At 42.4% G+C, this 15408-nt stretch overlaps 1 protein-coding gene across 1 annotated transcript in view; it reads left to right on the top strand.

The window, feature by feature from the left end:
• The first annotated feature begins 1677 nt into the window (after nucleotides 1-1677).
• LOC120993445 overlaps nucleotides 1678-15408 on the top strand; it is a 29972-nt gene continuing 16241 nt past the window's right edge. The window contains exon 1 of the mRNA XM_040421953.1: nucleotides 1678-1734. The gene's annotated coding sequence lies outside the window, so the exon portion shown is untranslated. The remainder of the gene's footprint in view (nucleotides 1735-15408) is intronic.

The following is a 15408-nucleotide window of genomic DNA, read 5'->3' as shown; positions in this document are numbered from 1 at the left end:
GACCAAACACAAATGTACTAAGGAGATGTTGACGCTTTTCTACTGTGGATCTTGTCTCTGGTGAACCATTGTCTGAGGGGCAGCAGAACTTTTTTGGTTCTAGAGGTAGATAACAAATATATGAGTTATGGTAATAATATCACCACACTCTATGCAATTTGACTGACCCAACTTTCCACAAAATATGCAGTGATCTAAACAGAGGACTGATTTGACTCCTTATTCCAGTCCTCATCTTTCTTAATCTACCACCAAACATAAAGGGTCCTTTGTAAGGAGACCCACGTATAACCACACTCACTTTTTGCCTCTGCCCAGCACTCCCATCAAGGATGCTAACCTCACCCTTCCATCCCCCACTGCTCTCCTCAGTCTGTTGTCTTCACTGCTAGGCTAAGCATGTGTGCTCCTTAAAATGGCAGAACTAGAAAATGTCAGCGTCTTTTCCTAGTTACTGACTGCACTGGGCAGTGACGAAACCAGAACTGACTGGGTACCACAGCAAATTTTTAAATGCAGCCCTCACTTCTCTGGCAAATCAAGATCACATCCTGGCACCAGACCAGGCAGCCAATCCATCCATATTCTACACGTATACACTGTATAAGTGGCGTAGCTAGAAATGACTGGGCCCCACAGCAAATTTTTGAATGGGGCCCCCACAGCAACTTTTTTGCAATCCTCTCCTCCTATGCAAAGTGAAGATCGCTCTCTCAAACAAGGCCTGGCAGCTGCTTCGTCCATTTCCTACAGTGTCACTGTATATAATGTCATTGTATAATACTGTTGAGGGGACTTCCTCAAGAGCGGGCCCCTTCTGAGTTTGGGCCCTATGGCAGCCTCTTCCTCTGCTTCCACTATAGCTACACCCTTGTCCCTGGATGTTATAAGGGACCCTTACCCATTTCTATTGACCTGAACAATAAGGTCCTTTTAAGGTCATGTACTGTACAAAAGTGTTCTGTATGACCCGATTCTGACCTGAATTTTTTCTGACCATGTCTATTGCTTGCCACGTGCTCCAACTTGTTGTCTTGGTGCAACAGATCAATGTCTTCAGTCCCGGTAAACTTCAGCTATTGCTTTCGAAAATCGGTCTACTGGTAGCAACTTGAGGATTCCCTGTAAGTAAGTGCATACCTCCTCACGGTGCTTCTAGCGTGAAGAATTCACAATCCTTTAGACTCCGCTTCTCGGTTTAGCCTAATGTCAAGTCCGTAGCTATCCAGGGGATTCACATTATCTCCACTACGGTTCGTGACAACGAGTTCCTGAACAAGTTAGCTATGATGGGACTGGACCTCCGGAAAATAATTGAGAAGCAAATTTGAGATGCATGTAAGGGTTTGCCTACATTGGAGGTCTACTAGGCAAGTCTCATGGTCCATATAATCTAATAAATATACTGTCACAGCTCAAACCTGATTATTGCCTGATTACTCTGTGTAATGTATGTAATCATTCATACAGTGGCAACATGTTCCTCCAACTACTTAACGCGCCCTGAAAATGACTTTTGTGTGTGAAAATTTCAATGATTGCCTGAAGACAGGATCAGAAACATGTTTGATTTAATTACGGTAAAAATAGCTTGAAATCTCTTTTATATGGCTACTGTTTCTTTAAAAACAGGCGTGACAAGAACCAGGAAGAAAAATATGTATAAGAAAGGGGAAAACCACATTGTGCAGAGGAGACGGTGACAGTGGAGGTCGTAGAAGTCGGCTCCTGGGGGTAAGTCAACGACTCACCTGACATCTCGATTAATCTGTAAGACAAGGATGATTCTGACTTCTGCAGAAATTTAATACGAACATAAAAGTCACTTTTGTGTTAAAGAGCTTAAAGGTGTTGTCAGTGGTGAAATGGCGCATAGTTGTATGGGCTTGTTGTATTGATGTTTTGTGGTGGAGGTTGCCTTCACACCCAGGCCATGGTAGACAATCTTGCACCTTTGACTCAAAAGTAAAATTGTAGTTGTCTGACTGTAAGATGGTGGAGTTCCTTTCTCCCCCAGGGTGGGACCGTTGCACCCTATGTGTTGTTTTATAGCCTTTGACTCTGTTTCTATGTCATGTTTCCTATGTTGGATGTTGGGTTTCTAGACAAGGCCACCAGTTCCAGGACCATTTTATTACATATATCTGACTGTTCCCCGCAGAGCTGTTGCTATATTTGCTGTACATTATGTTAGCTATCACACGGTAGTTTCCTCGGTTTTGGCTGTGTTTTGATTGCCCTCCTGTTCCATCTCAAAATGGCGATGATTAAAGATAGACCTCAGGCGCCATTACCGAGGGGAAGGACCTCCTCTCCTCCTTATCAAAGATCTTTAGCTTTACTTGAGGTATGGGACACCACTCTCTGCTGCTCAAGGAGACAAAGTGCAAGCGTGTTATGGTGCCAAGTGGTTGCTAGGCGTCACCCGTATGTGAAGAGCTGACCTGGTCACGTATGAAGGTACTGCTTCAGAGCACCAAAGAGAAAGTGCCAGGATAGGCTGTGCTAGGGGCCACAGCAGCTTAGTGGACCTGAAAGACAGAGGAAATGCCATAAAAATGTGCAAGAAAGAGGCAATGGAGAGAGTGGCCTAAGCAAATGGACAGGATGACTTCTCCAGGCATTTTTGGAGTGACTTGAGGGGGAAGCCACCTCAGCCCGCTAGTGTATACATTTTTTCAAGTACTAGGCTTTCATGTTTATAAGTCCTTAAAGCTGCTAGTGGCTGCAAGTTGTGCTGATGAAGAACTTTGGCTTGGACCATTGGCGAGGGGGGGGGGGGGAAATGGGGCAATTGCCGCACTGTAATTACAATACCTGTCCTGCGGGCTGCCGGTGGGCGGCGGCTAAGTTCACATAGGGGGACGGAGGCAAAGCCTTGCATGCAGGCGCACGCAGCCAGGAGAGGGAGTGGTCCCACCTGGGCAGCAAAGTTGGAAGGAAGAGCCTGAAGCTACTGCGTGCCCAGCCCGCGCGCCTGCTAGTGAGGTGAGGGCGGCGGTGGCGTGATAGTGTTCGTGCCCAGCTGCTCCCTTACAGGATACAAGAACACTGTCCTGGCTGAGACCCGTCTCTACCTCTGTATAATTAAGTTATATACATATATATATACTATATATATATCTATATACACAGTATATAACGCATATAAAGTATGTACCCTACCCTGCTACCTCTCCTCAGTTATATTACCCCCTGTATATAATGTACCCTGTCAGATACCCCTCAGTTATATAACTGAGGGGTATCAGAGTACATTATACAGTGAAGATAAATCACAGAAATAAGGTAATAATGCACTTAGTAAAGTAGATGCAAGCATTATATATGGACAAAGTCCTCACTCTGATATGATAAAATCTGAGACACTTAGCCAATATATCTTGTTCAAAACACATCTGTGCCCGCCTACCAAGCTCCAAGGTGGTCTCAGGTCAGGCCGGTCCTACGCTAAACCTACCTAAGCCATTGGGCTTCTATGTTCAGGAGCGCAGACACCGCACATATGGTAGTGCTGCTCCTAGTCACCTCCATGTGCATCAATGGGAGGAGGAGTAGGCACACCTATATGTACCACCTAATCATCTAGATGCAAGCATTATAGATGGACAAAGTCCTCACTCTGGTCTGCGCTTCTGAACATAGAAGCCCAATGGCTTAGGTAGGTTTAGCGTAGGACCCGCCTGACCTGAGACCACCTTGGCGTTTGGTAGGCGGGCACAGATGTGTTTTGATCAAAATGTATTGGCTAAGTGTCTCAGATTTTATCACATCAGAGTGAGGACTTTGTCCATATATACAGTTGTGTTCAAAATAATAGCAGTGTGTTTAAAAAAGTGAATAAAGCTCAAAATCCTTCTAATAGCTTCTATTTCCATACACACAAATGCATTGGGAACACTACACATTCTATTCCAAATCAAAACATGAAGAAAACGTGAAGAAAAATATATCAAATTTGTGTTGTTCCTCTAAAGAAATTTAAGAAAAGTGAATATTGAAAAAATTAGCAGTGTTTGTATTCTTCTTTACAAACTCAAACATTCACTATATAAACTGAAAAATGTTTGAAGATTTTGCTTTCCTTTGAATCACGTCACTAATATTTAGTTGTATAACCGCTGTTTCTGAGAACTGCTGTACATCTGTGTTGCTCGGAGTCGACCACCTTCTGGCCCATGTGAACAGGTATTCCAGCTCAGGATGATTGGACTACATTCCACAGTTCTTCTCTATTTCTTGGTTTTGCCTGAGAAACTGCATTTTTGATGTCACCCCACAAGTTTTCTATTGGGTTAAGATCCGGGGATTGGGCTGGCCACTCCATAACGTCCATCTTGTTGGTCTGGAGCCAAGATGTTGCACGTCTACTGGTGTGTTTGGGGTCGTTGTCTTGTTGGAACACCCATTTCAAGGGCATTTCCTCTTCAGCATAAGGCAGCATGACCTCTTCAAGTATTCTGATGGATTCAGACTGATCCCTGGTATGCGATAAATAGGCCCAACACCTTAGTATGAGAATCATCCCCATATCATGATGCTTGCGCCACCATGCTTCACTGTCTTCACAGTGCACTGTGGATGGAATTCAGTGTTTGGGGGTCGTCTGACAAACTGTCTCCGGCCACTAGACCCAAAAAAAACAATCTTACTTAGTTCAGTCCACAAAATGCTGCGCCATTTCTCTTTAGGCCGTCAATGTGCTCTTTGGCAAATTGTAACCTCTTCAGTGGGACTTTGCGGGGGCTTCTTGCAGATAGCTTGGCTTCACATAGTCGTCTTCTAATTGTAACAGTTCTCACAGGTAACTTTAGACCTTCTTTGATCTTCCTGGAGCTGATCCTTGCCATTTTGGCTATTCTTCTATCCATTCGAATGGTAGTTTTTCTGCTTTCTTCCACGTCTTTCTGGTTTTGGTTGCCATTTTAAAGGATTTGCAATCATTTTAGCTGAGCAGCCTCTCATTTTCTGCACTTCTTTATATGTTTTCCCCTCTCCAATCAACTTTTTAATCAAGGTACGCTGTTCTTCTGAACAATGTCTGGAACGAACCATTTTCCTCAGAATTTCAGAGAGAAATGCATTGTAACCAGCATGTACAACATTTGCTGCCTTCCTTACATTTGCTGCCTTCCTTAAATAAAGGGAAATAATTGCCACCTGTTTTTCAAAGAATTAATGACCTCACTCATTGAACTCCACACTGCTATTATTTTGAACATGCCCCTTTCAATAAGTGATTGGATTACAGAGAATCAGCAGCATGCATGTGATGACTGTTTGGTCTGATGGATTTCTATTACTCTACTACACCTGCTAGTAAATTATTTGCCAGGTAGAAATATCATTTCTACCAAAAACAGTGATTGATCAGGTTAGTGATGTCTGACTGCTATTATTTTGAACACAACTTTAATGCTTGCATCTATTTTATTAAGTGCATTATTAACTTATTTCTGTGATTTTTCTTCATAAATATGGCCAGGGACATCCGCACATTTATTTATCATACCGTGCAGGATGTTTTTATCTTAGTTTTTTCAGTGATTTTTTTTTTTTTGTTTATACATTATACAGGGGTAATATAACTGAGGAGGGCTATCATAGGACATTATATAGTGGTAATAAAACTTATATTACCCCTGTTTAATGAACCCTGATAGCCCTCCTCAGTTATATTACCCCTGCATAATATACCCTGATACTCCTTAGTTATATTACCCCTGTATAATGTACCCTGATACTCCTTAGTTATACACAGAGCATTTCTTCTGCTCACACTGTCACTGACAGCCTGACAGGGACATCGCTGCCTGTCTCTCTCTTTGTGCCTCGGGAGCCTGCGTGTGTGTGAGTCTGCGGTAAGGTGTGGGGGTCCTGTGTTGTCTCTGCGGTAAGGTGTGGGGGTCCTGTGTTGTCTCTGCGGTAAGGTGTGGGGGTCCTGTGTTGTCTCTGCGGTAAGGTGTGGGGGTCCTGTGTTGTCTCTGCGGTAAGGTGTGGGGGTCCTGTGTTGTCTCTGCGGTAAGGTGTGGGGGTCCTGTGTTGTCTCTGCGGTAAGGTGTGGGGGTCCTGTGTTGTCTCTGCGGTGTGGGGGTCCTGTGTTGTCTCCGCAGTGCGGGGGGAGGGCTGCGATCTGTCTCCTCAGTGCAGAGTGTGATCAGACTGGCCCTGAGCCGCCCGACCCCCAGGAAGACCTGCAGAAGACCAGTGTGTGTAACTGATCAGATCTGAGGGCCCCAATGAAAACATGCCCCGTGTGGTCAAAGACTATTACCAGGGACTCTGTATCCACAAGGGCGCACCGCCATCTTTATAGAAGACCGTACCAGTACTTCAGACAGTCTATTAGATTACGGTATATGTGTTAGAGCTGTACGATAGGTTAAATAAAATAGTCTGTTCTATAAGCACCACATTATTTTCTGTCCGCCGCCACAAAACAATCTGGAAGTGCCCCTCCCGAGACCAGGCTGTGGATCCGCCACTGGCTTGGACAATATGAAGCTCCTGACAGGTCTCCTTTAACACCATGGCCTCTCTCTACTGGAGACATTGGGAGCGAATTTACCATCTCCCTATGCCTGGTTATTGGCGTAACAAAGCTGCGAAGCCCAGATTTACATCTTTTTAAACACCATTGCCACTAAATCTGGCATTTTTACTCCACTCTTGCCAGTTTCCGGAAAGGGGGCATGGTAAGGTCCATGCATTGGTGGATGGTCCCGGCCCATTTATAATCTTTTATGCCAGAAACCACTGTAAACGATGACTAAAGTCTACACCAGCTACGAGATTTCAGTCTGGAGGAGGCATTTATTTTATGACAATCACAAATTAGATTCCTCCTCCGGCAACGCAGGGCCCATCAAGACCAGTTTAGCACAAGCTAGATTTTGATAAATGAGGGAGTGAATCTTTCTGAGCTTGTTGTGTTTCCACCATCTACTAACTGACCTAAACCTGACATTTCCATATCCTGAAGACAGGACTGAGCATGCTCCACGTGTCTTTATATAACACGGAGCATAATAACGGATGGAGTGCAATAGCCCAAGTGAATACATATATACATTAATGAAAATCAAAATTTATAGGATGATGTGTGCAAGAATGAATTATTTACCATAAATGTGATCCTGGGTGCAAGGGACTAGGAGTCATGAAATACTAAGGTGCAATGCTGCATACTGCTGGATGAAAAGCGTTACTACAACCTATAACCCTCATTAGCCTAAAGTAAAGGGGTTCTGCCGTTCTTTTTTATTGATGATCTACCCTTTGGATAGATCATCAGCATCTGATCGGCAGGGGTCCGACACCGGGACCCCTGCAATCAGCTATTTGAGAAGGCAGCGGCACTTCATTCACTTAAATGGAGTTTAGCCGCGCCCAGGCCAGTGATACTAGTCGTGACGTCACTGGGCCTGCGGTAAACAGCAAGAAGTCCACAGTGTTCCTGGAGCGCTGTTGCCTTCTCAAACAGCTGATCGGTGGTGAATGATGTATCCAGTAAAAAAAGAACGGCAGAACCCCTTTAACTAAATAACCACCCATATGTATACCTACATAAAATCTGCATTAAAACAACACAAAAAATGCACCTAAATCCACATTTATTATGGTTTGGTGTGTGTTTTTATGCATCTTTATGTTGTGGTGCATTTTTTGGTGCAGATGCCCGTGCAAACAATTAACATGGTGGGGATTTTAAAATCCACACCTTCCGCACCTATGAAAAAAGCAAAGTGTGCATGAGATTTATCTATTATCTATCTGGTTAGAAGTAAAACTAAGAAGGAACACATATGGAACTAGAAAAACTACAAATTCTGGGGAAATTGTGTGAAGTGTTCTTGCCTCCACCAGTAGTCTAACCCTAAGTTCACACCTGAGCGGTTTACAGCGCGTTCAAACGCGCTGTAAAACGCTCAACACATGAAATTCAAAGCTTCCCTATGGGAATGGTTCTCACCTGGGCGTTTTACAGCGCGTACGATCGCGCTGTAAAACGCCCGACGCATAATCAAGTTCTTGAGCTTCTTTGGGGCGTTTTGACGCGCGTTTGTGGCCATAGGACACTGCAGTCAATCACACAAACGCGCGTCAAACGCGCGTTTACTATTGCAAAAAACGCGCATAAAAACGCGCGACAAAAACGTTTGAGAAACGCTCAGGTGTGAAAGCAGGGTACAACTGGAGTGGAGTGGCTTAAGTAACTGTTGTGTGGTTGGAGTGGCTGGAGTAACCATGGAAAGGTTGGACTGGCATCCAGGTGTGGAGGACGTGATGACGTGAGTGGTAACATTGCGCTCTCCCTCCTCCCTCAACGCCGGCGCATCTCGGAATCATGTACCGCACTGAATTTTCTGCTGGATCGCGGTTTTGAAGTAGCGCTGACCCCTTTACTAGATGCCGAGCTACATCAGGGATACATCGGGGATAGAGGTTCCCATATCCGCTTTGGGGACTGAACGCTCGGTCCAGGGTGCTGTTCCCCCGTTTTGTTTCCTGTGGTGTCTCCTGCTATGTGTTGACCGGCCTGACTGGGCTGGCTTGATCCCTGGCTGTCTGTCGTCCGGTTGTCTCCCTGCTGCTGTGTTGTCCAGCTGTCTCCCAGACCCTGTCTGGATTCCTGGTTTCCTGTCCCCCTGGGTGTTTCTTCTTGTGGTCTCGAGGCTCTACTTCTATGGCTGCCCTGCATTGATGGTTTGGACTTAAGCTGTGGAGCCAGAACGTGAAGATCCTGGTCTGGTGAGATCCATCCTTGTCCTCCCCCCTTGTTTGGACGTTTTATTTTCCCTTTTTTGCTCCTTGTTGTCGGTGCTCTTTTCCTTTTTTGCTCCCTCACCTAACCCCAGAATTAATCCTCATCCCCTATTCTCTGCTAACTACCCATTAACCCCTTACCGTTTCTGATTGGGAGTGTGAAAAAAAAAGGGGGATAATCTGATCGAAAAAGAGGAGGAAGGAAAAGAGGAGGAAAAAAAAAAAAAAAAAAAGGACTCTATAAGATGGCCCCCAAACAGAATAGACGATCAACGGATTTGACTTTGCTCAAAGCAGGACAGAAACCAATAGAATCTGCTAAAATTGACCAATTTTTGAGATCACCCAATTTAAGTACCAGGTCTGGACACAAAGGGAGGCACGATATTAATATAAGAAAAAACATTTCTGAATCTAGGGCGAAAGAACCATCTGAGGGGGATCCTCATAATGGAGATGAGGAGACGCAAGGGGAAAATTCCCCTCCACTAGAAGAGATTTTATCGATTGTTAAAAATAATGGAAAAGCGATACAAGATATTGCTGTTCAATTGGGGTCAGTCCAGTCAGACGTACTTACTATAAAGGGCGATCTGATAAAGATTTACGGCAGAATTAAGGAACTAGTGAAAAACACAGTGAACAATCTGGAGCAAGAAATAAAAGTATTAAAGGCTGAGAATAGTACAGTAAAAAAGGACTATAACTATCTGGAAAAAAAACGGTGGACCTAGAGGATAGGTCAAGAAGATGTAATGTACGAATTATTGGCTTAATAGAAACCCCTGATGAAAAAAATCTAGCAGGAACGATACAATCTATAATCTTTGAAAATTTTGGGAAGGAACATTTTTCAGCACTGTTTCATCGAATCCCTGGGGGCAAATTGATTCCGGGGAGGCCGCCAAAGACTGTAATCATTAAGATGTTAGCTGCTTGTGATAGAGATATGATCCTGAGGCGCGCACGGAATGCACCTCTGATTTTTTATAATGGGTGTAAACTTTATTTTTTTCCCGATTTTTCAAAAGAAGTTCAAGATAAAAGACGTACTTTTTTAGATGTTAAAAAACGTCTTCAGGGCAAGGACATTAAGTACTCTTTTTTGTATCCAGCTAAGTTAAGGGTTGTATTTAATGAAACAGTACTCTTTTTTTGACACTCCAGATATGGCCACCGATTGGTTAGATATGAATAATGTTTAAAATATGCTTTTTTTTCCCTTGATACTTTGTGCTTTCTTGTTCTGTTTTTTTTTTCTTTTTTGGTTGATGGAATTCCGGATGGGGGAGTAGGGGAGGGATGGTCTTAGTTAAGAGGTCTGTTTTTTCAATCTACAGATCAAGGGGGATATGGAGTGTTTGGGTGGGGGGAGGGCGAGGGTGTGGGGGATTAAAGGAAAGGGTGGGCTGCGATGCGTCCAACGTTGAGGTGGGGAATGGAGTGAGGCTTGATGAGAGTGGTACCTGGGCACTTTAGGATTAATTAATGATTATAAGAATACTTACATGGAATGTTCGAGGTCTTGGGGAGAAGGTAAAAAGACAGGCGGTATTAGATTTGATAAGGATACATCTGCCAGCTATTATTTGTTTGGTTGAAACTGATTTTCACAGGAGATGATCCCCCGACTTGGGGGGAGGTGGGCTACACAGGTTTATAATTCTACATATACTACCGATTCCAGAGGAGTTACTGTATTGATTCACAAACAGATTAATTTTCTATGTTTGGCATCCTCTATGGATAAACAGGGGAGATATGTTTTTCTTCATGGTAGGCTTGATGGAAAGCTATGTATCTTGGCTTTTATCTATATTCCCCCTCCGTTTTCTAGGCAGGTACTGAATTGTTTGATGGCCTTTGTGGATCAGTGGCCTGATTGCTTGGTGATAGTCAATGGGGATTTCAATTGTGTGATTAATCCAGAGGTAGATAGGGCCTCTACTGGAGGGAATGGGTGCTCCCTGCTCGTTTTTGCCAAGAGGTGGGCCTCGTGGATGTTTGGGAATATCTATTTAAAGAAAAAAGAGCTTTCTCCTGTGTTAGTAAATCTGGAAGCTCTATGTCTAGAATTGATCTGACCTTGATAAATAAAGGTTATTTAAATTGTGTTAAACTGATGAAATACGAGGCCAGATACGTTTCAGATCATGTTCCCTTCTTAATAGAGCTATGTATGGTTGGGAATGAGTCTAGAGTGAAACCCCCATTTAGATTGAATCCCCATTGGCTATTAATAATTGATAATCATAATCAGATAGAAAATGAGATTACTTCCTTTTGGGATAGGAATTATGCCTCAGCTAAATCTCAATATATCTGGGATGTGTTTAAAACATTTATGAGAGGGATTTTTATCAGTACAATTGCAAATTTGAGCAAACACTATGCTATGAAGGAGAAAGAATTAGAGGAAGCAGCCGCTGTAGGAATGGCTAGATACGCCAAGGGAAAAACAGAGGAAGGTAGAGAGATTATGCAGAGGACAAGCCAGGCTTTTTCTGACTTTCTTCTGGATAAAGCCCAACAGAGGCTATTCTTCAGAGGGCAAAAATATTTCTCAGAGGCAGGTCGCCCTGGGAAGATGCTGGCTAGGGTAATAGCAAGCCAGGATTCAGAGAAAGAGATCCGTAGTATCTGCATGCCTGATGGTACTATTGTGGAAGATCAGGAAGGAATAATAGAAGTATTTATAAAGTATTTCTGTGAACTATATGAATCAGAGAGTGTCCTCTCAGAGGCTGCGATTGACTCATACTTGGACTCTATCTCCCTTCCGGTTCTTACAGATGGGCAAAAATAACTTTTGGAGATGGACTTGTGTCCCCAAGAGATAGAGGATGCAATGAAGGCCTGTTCAGGTAATTCTTCCCCCGGATTGGATGAACCCCCGTATGAGTTTTATCGTAAATACGGGGAGGTTGTTTTTCCCCATCTGTGGAAAACACTCTCTGATTCAATAAAGGAGGGGGTCCTCCCAGAAACAATGACAGAGGCCGTCATAACAGTAATATTAAAGAAGGGTGAAGACCCTAATGAGTTGGGATCTTATAGACCTATTTCTCTCCTTAATACAGATGTTAAACTCTATTCTAAAATTTTAGCTATGAGGCTATCTAGTGATATGACATCAATTATACATCCAGACCAAAACGGCTTTATTCCTAATAAGGGGACTCATTATAATTTACATCGCCTTTTTTCTAATATACAGACGTCTGGAGGGTCTTCACGATCTATTTTGTCTATAGATGCATCTAAGGCTTTTGATACAGTTGAGTAGGGATTTCTATGGAGAGTGCTTCATAGGATGGGCTTTGGCCCTAGGTTTATTAATATGGTTAAACCTATTATAGATCCCCTACCGCAAGACTCAATATAAATGGTCATCTTACAAGAAGTTTCCCTATGACTAGAGGCACTCGCCAGGGATGTCCACTTTCTCCTCTTCTATTTGATATCTATATTGAACCCCTGGCTGCCAGGGTCAGACAAGATCCTAGGATTCTAGGGTTTGGAGTATTGGGAACGGAAGATTGCATTTCTTTATATGCAGATGATATTTTATTTTATGTCCAACAGACAAAATCTACTTTGTTAACTATCATGCAAACGATAAACTCTTTTGGAGTTCTGGATGTAAATTGGGATAAAACCACGCTTATGCCACTAGATACTACAACTATGCCCTTAGATAAATTTACATTCCCCAATGAGAGCCCTTTGAACACCCTGAAAATCACTGAATCCTTTGAGTATCTTGGTATTACAGTCTCCCCTAGGGTGGAAGATTTTATTCCGCTTAACTTGACGCCATTGATAAATAAGTTAAGGTCAAAAATAACAACGTGGCTTCGCCTACCTGATAGAATATCTCTAGTTAAGATGGTGATTCTCCATCAGTTACTCTATCTCTTTAGGAATTCTCCAGTTTGGATTCCGGATAGGTTCTTCAAAGTAATCTAAAGGATTATTAACGATTTACTTTGGGGGAGGAAACATGTAAGACTTAAGTTAGAGCATTGGTATAAGCCTTTGGAGAGGGGAGGAGTTAATCTCCCCTGTTTCAGGGGCTATTTCTTAGCTGCACAGTTTTGTTTTCTCCGTGAATGGAATGATAGCCCACTTTGTAGGGATTTAGTGAATAGATCTCCATATGATCATTTTTTCACTCTATTGGAGTCTGATCAATTGATCAACCCAGATAGGGAATTTAGATCTGCCAGAAATCTCTTTATGAAGTCATGGTACTCTATTAGACTATGGTGTGGAGTGAAAGGTTCACTGGGATGCACTCATTTGAGGTATAATCAGCACTTACAAACTTTAGATGAATTAGCTAAGGATCAATATTGGCAAAAAAGTAATATTTTATATTTGACACAGGTAGTAAGTAATGGAGATATTATTTCATTTACAGATTTATCACAGAGAGAAAAAGCACAGAAATTATTATGGTTTCGGTATTTACAGCTAAGATCGGCACTTTTGAGTTCAAAAAAAAAAATTTGGCTTTAAATACACACTTCAATACAATTTAATAAGTGGATAGGGAACCTGGATCAGAAGATGAAGATTTCCCAACTTTATAAAAATTTACTTATAGCACAATTTGGAGGTGTCTCTTCCTCTGGCCAGAGGACTTGGCAAAATGAATGTCCAATGATCCATCTGAATGACCAGGAGAATGTAACTTTTAATTTAAAATTGGTCTCACATAATTTTAATCACGTTTTGGTACAGTTTAATATTTTACATAGACTTTATGTCACACCTCTTTGGCTTAGTAGATGTGGGATTAGGAATGATTCCAACTGTCCTAGGTGCGTTGTTCCTGAAGTGGATTATTTGCATATGTTCTGGTCCTGTGTAGAGTAGAAACAATACTGGGGGGCTATTCATAAATATATTGAGGGAAAATTGAAGGTGCGGATCCCTTTTTCTGCTGAATGTTGGGTATTGGGTGAGCTTGCCAAGGTGAGCTGTCAGCAATATAAAAAAAAACTTTTATTTAAGATAATGTTTTTGGCAAGACTTTTGATAGCACGTTCTTGGTTTTCGCGAAACAGTCCCACTGTGAATACATGGTTAAATCTGGTGAATATTACTAAGAGATATGAATCTATTTTGTATAAGCAGAGAAATACTGAGAAAAGATGGATTGGAATCTGGGGAGACTGGAATTCATAGAGCTTCCTCCGCTCTTCCACCCTCCACCACTACCCCTCGGTCTTGGGACAGAGGAGTGGTGGTGAAGGGTGCGGGATTTGGGGGGGGGTATAAAAAAAAATGTTAATAGTGATATGCTTTATATAATTGTTATTGTTGGAAATTTAATAAAGTTTGGTTAAAAAAAAAAAGGTTGGACTGGGCAGAGTAACTTTATGGAGTGGGCAGAGTAACTGTGTAGAGTGTTTGGAGTGAGTAAAGATAGTAAACATTACACTAACCAATTGATTGATCAAATTTAAAAAGTGCACATGGCAAGCTTGATAGAGTGAGAAATGCATTTCAACTTTTTATTTATTTATATAGCACATTTAATTGCAATGTTGTTGCCCAAAGTGCTTCACAGTTACATTAAAACATACTTTTATAAAAACATTAGCAGCCAATTTGTGTAGATGGGCTTGAAAATGAGGGAGTGGTGGCAGTTTAGAAATCATGTCCTGATTTTTCAGCTCACACTCTAGCTTTTGTCACTCTGCTGGCTGCTCACACACCTGGGTTCCTATGGCAACTCACTCTACAGCAAGGGCAGAGAAGAGCGGTTAAAAACAAATTGCTCTAACTTGCTCACTTCACTGGCGGTTGCCTTCTTCAAACGGTCGTAGTTAAAAAAATTATAAATCCTACACTGAAGAGCTTTATATTGTGAGAATCACAAGACCCAGACCTACATTTTAATGCATAGTATGTCTCTGAAATATAAAAAATGAAGGCACAGTCGCAGTTTAGAAATTGCCCTTCAAAATTTGAGTGGAGTGGCTAGAGTGGAGTTTCAATGAATGTCAATGGGCAGCATGAGTTACAAACAAATGGTCATATTGTTAAAACTATCGGGACTATGGCTTAGCAGTGGACATTTTAGTGGCAGCAGGGATAGCTGAACGTTTTGATATAAGATTTGTGTAGATGGGCTTGGAAATAAGGGAGTGGTGGCAGTTTAGAAATCATGTCCTGATTTTTCAGCTCCCATTCTAGTTTCGAACATTCCGTCATTCATTCCCATGGGACCAATTTCATCACAAAAACGCCGATATTTCGTAAACAATTCGGCGAAACGTTCCACAAAGAAATAGCACACCAATCAGGAACAATCAGCACGTTTCGGTATATTACTGTCTATGTCAATTTGTGGGAGGAGTTAGGGTGGTAAATTTGGCTATAATAATAAGAATATATAGGTGAGATAACAGTAAGTGGTCTTGCCATGCAAGAACACTTAATTAAAGGGCTTGGCACATCTGGGATTTCGATGACACATCACTAGTCCCACCTCTGGAATCCCCACCTATTTCCAGAACGGCCCCCGAAAGTGAAGGAAAGTGCACCGCGCATGCACAGCTTGCTCTCAGTTAATTTTGATGGTAGTTCAGAAAATACCTGGAGTGAGTGCGCTCGGCTATATTCAGTAGT

This window comes from Bufo bufo, chromosome 1, assembly GCF_905171765.1.
Source record: "Bufo bufo chromosome 1, aBufBuf1.1, whole genome shotgun sequence".
Lineage (NCBI taxonomy): Eukaryota > Metazoa > Chordata > Amphibia > Anura > Bufonidae > Bufo > Bufo bufo.
This window is presented reverse-complemented; position numbering and strand designations above follow the sequence as displayed.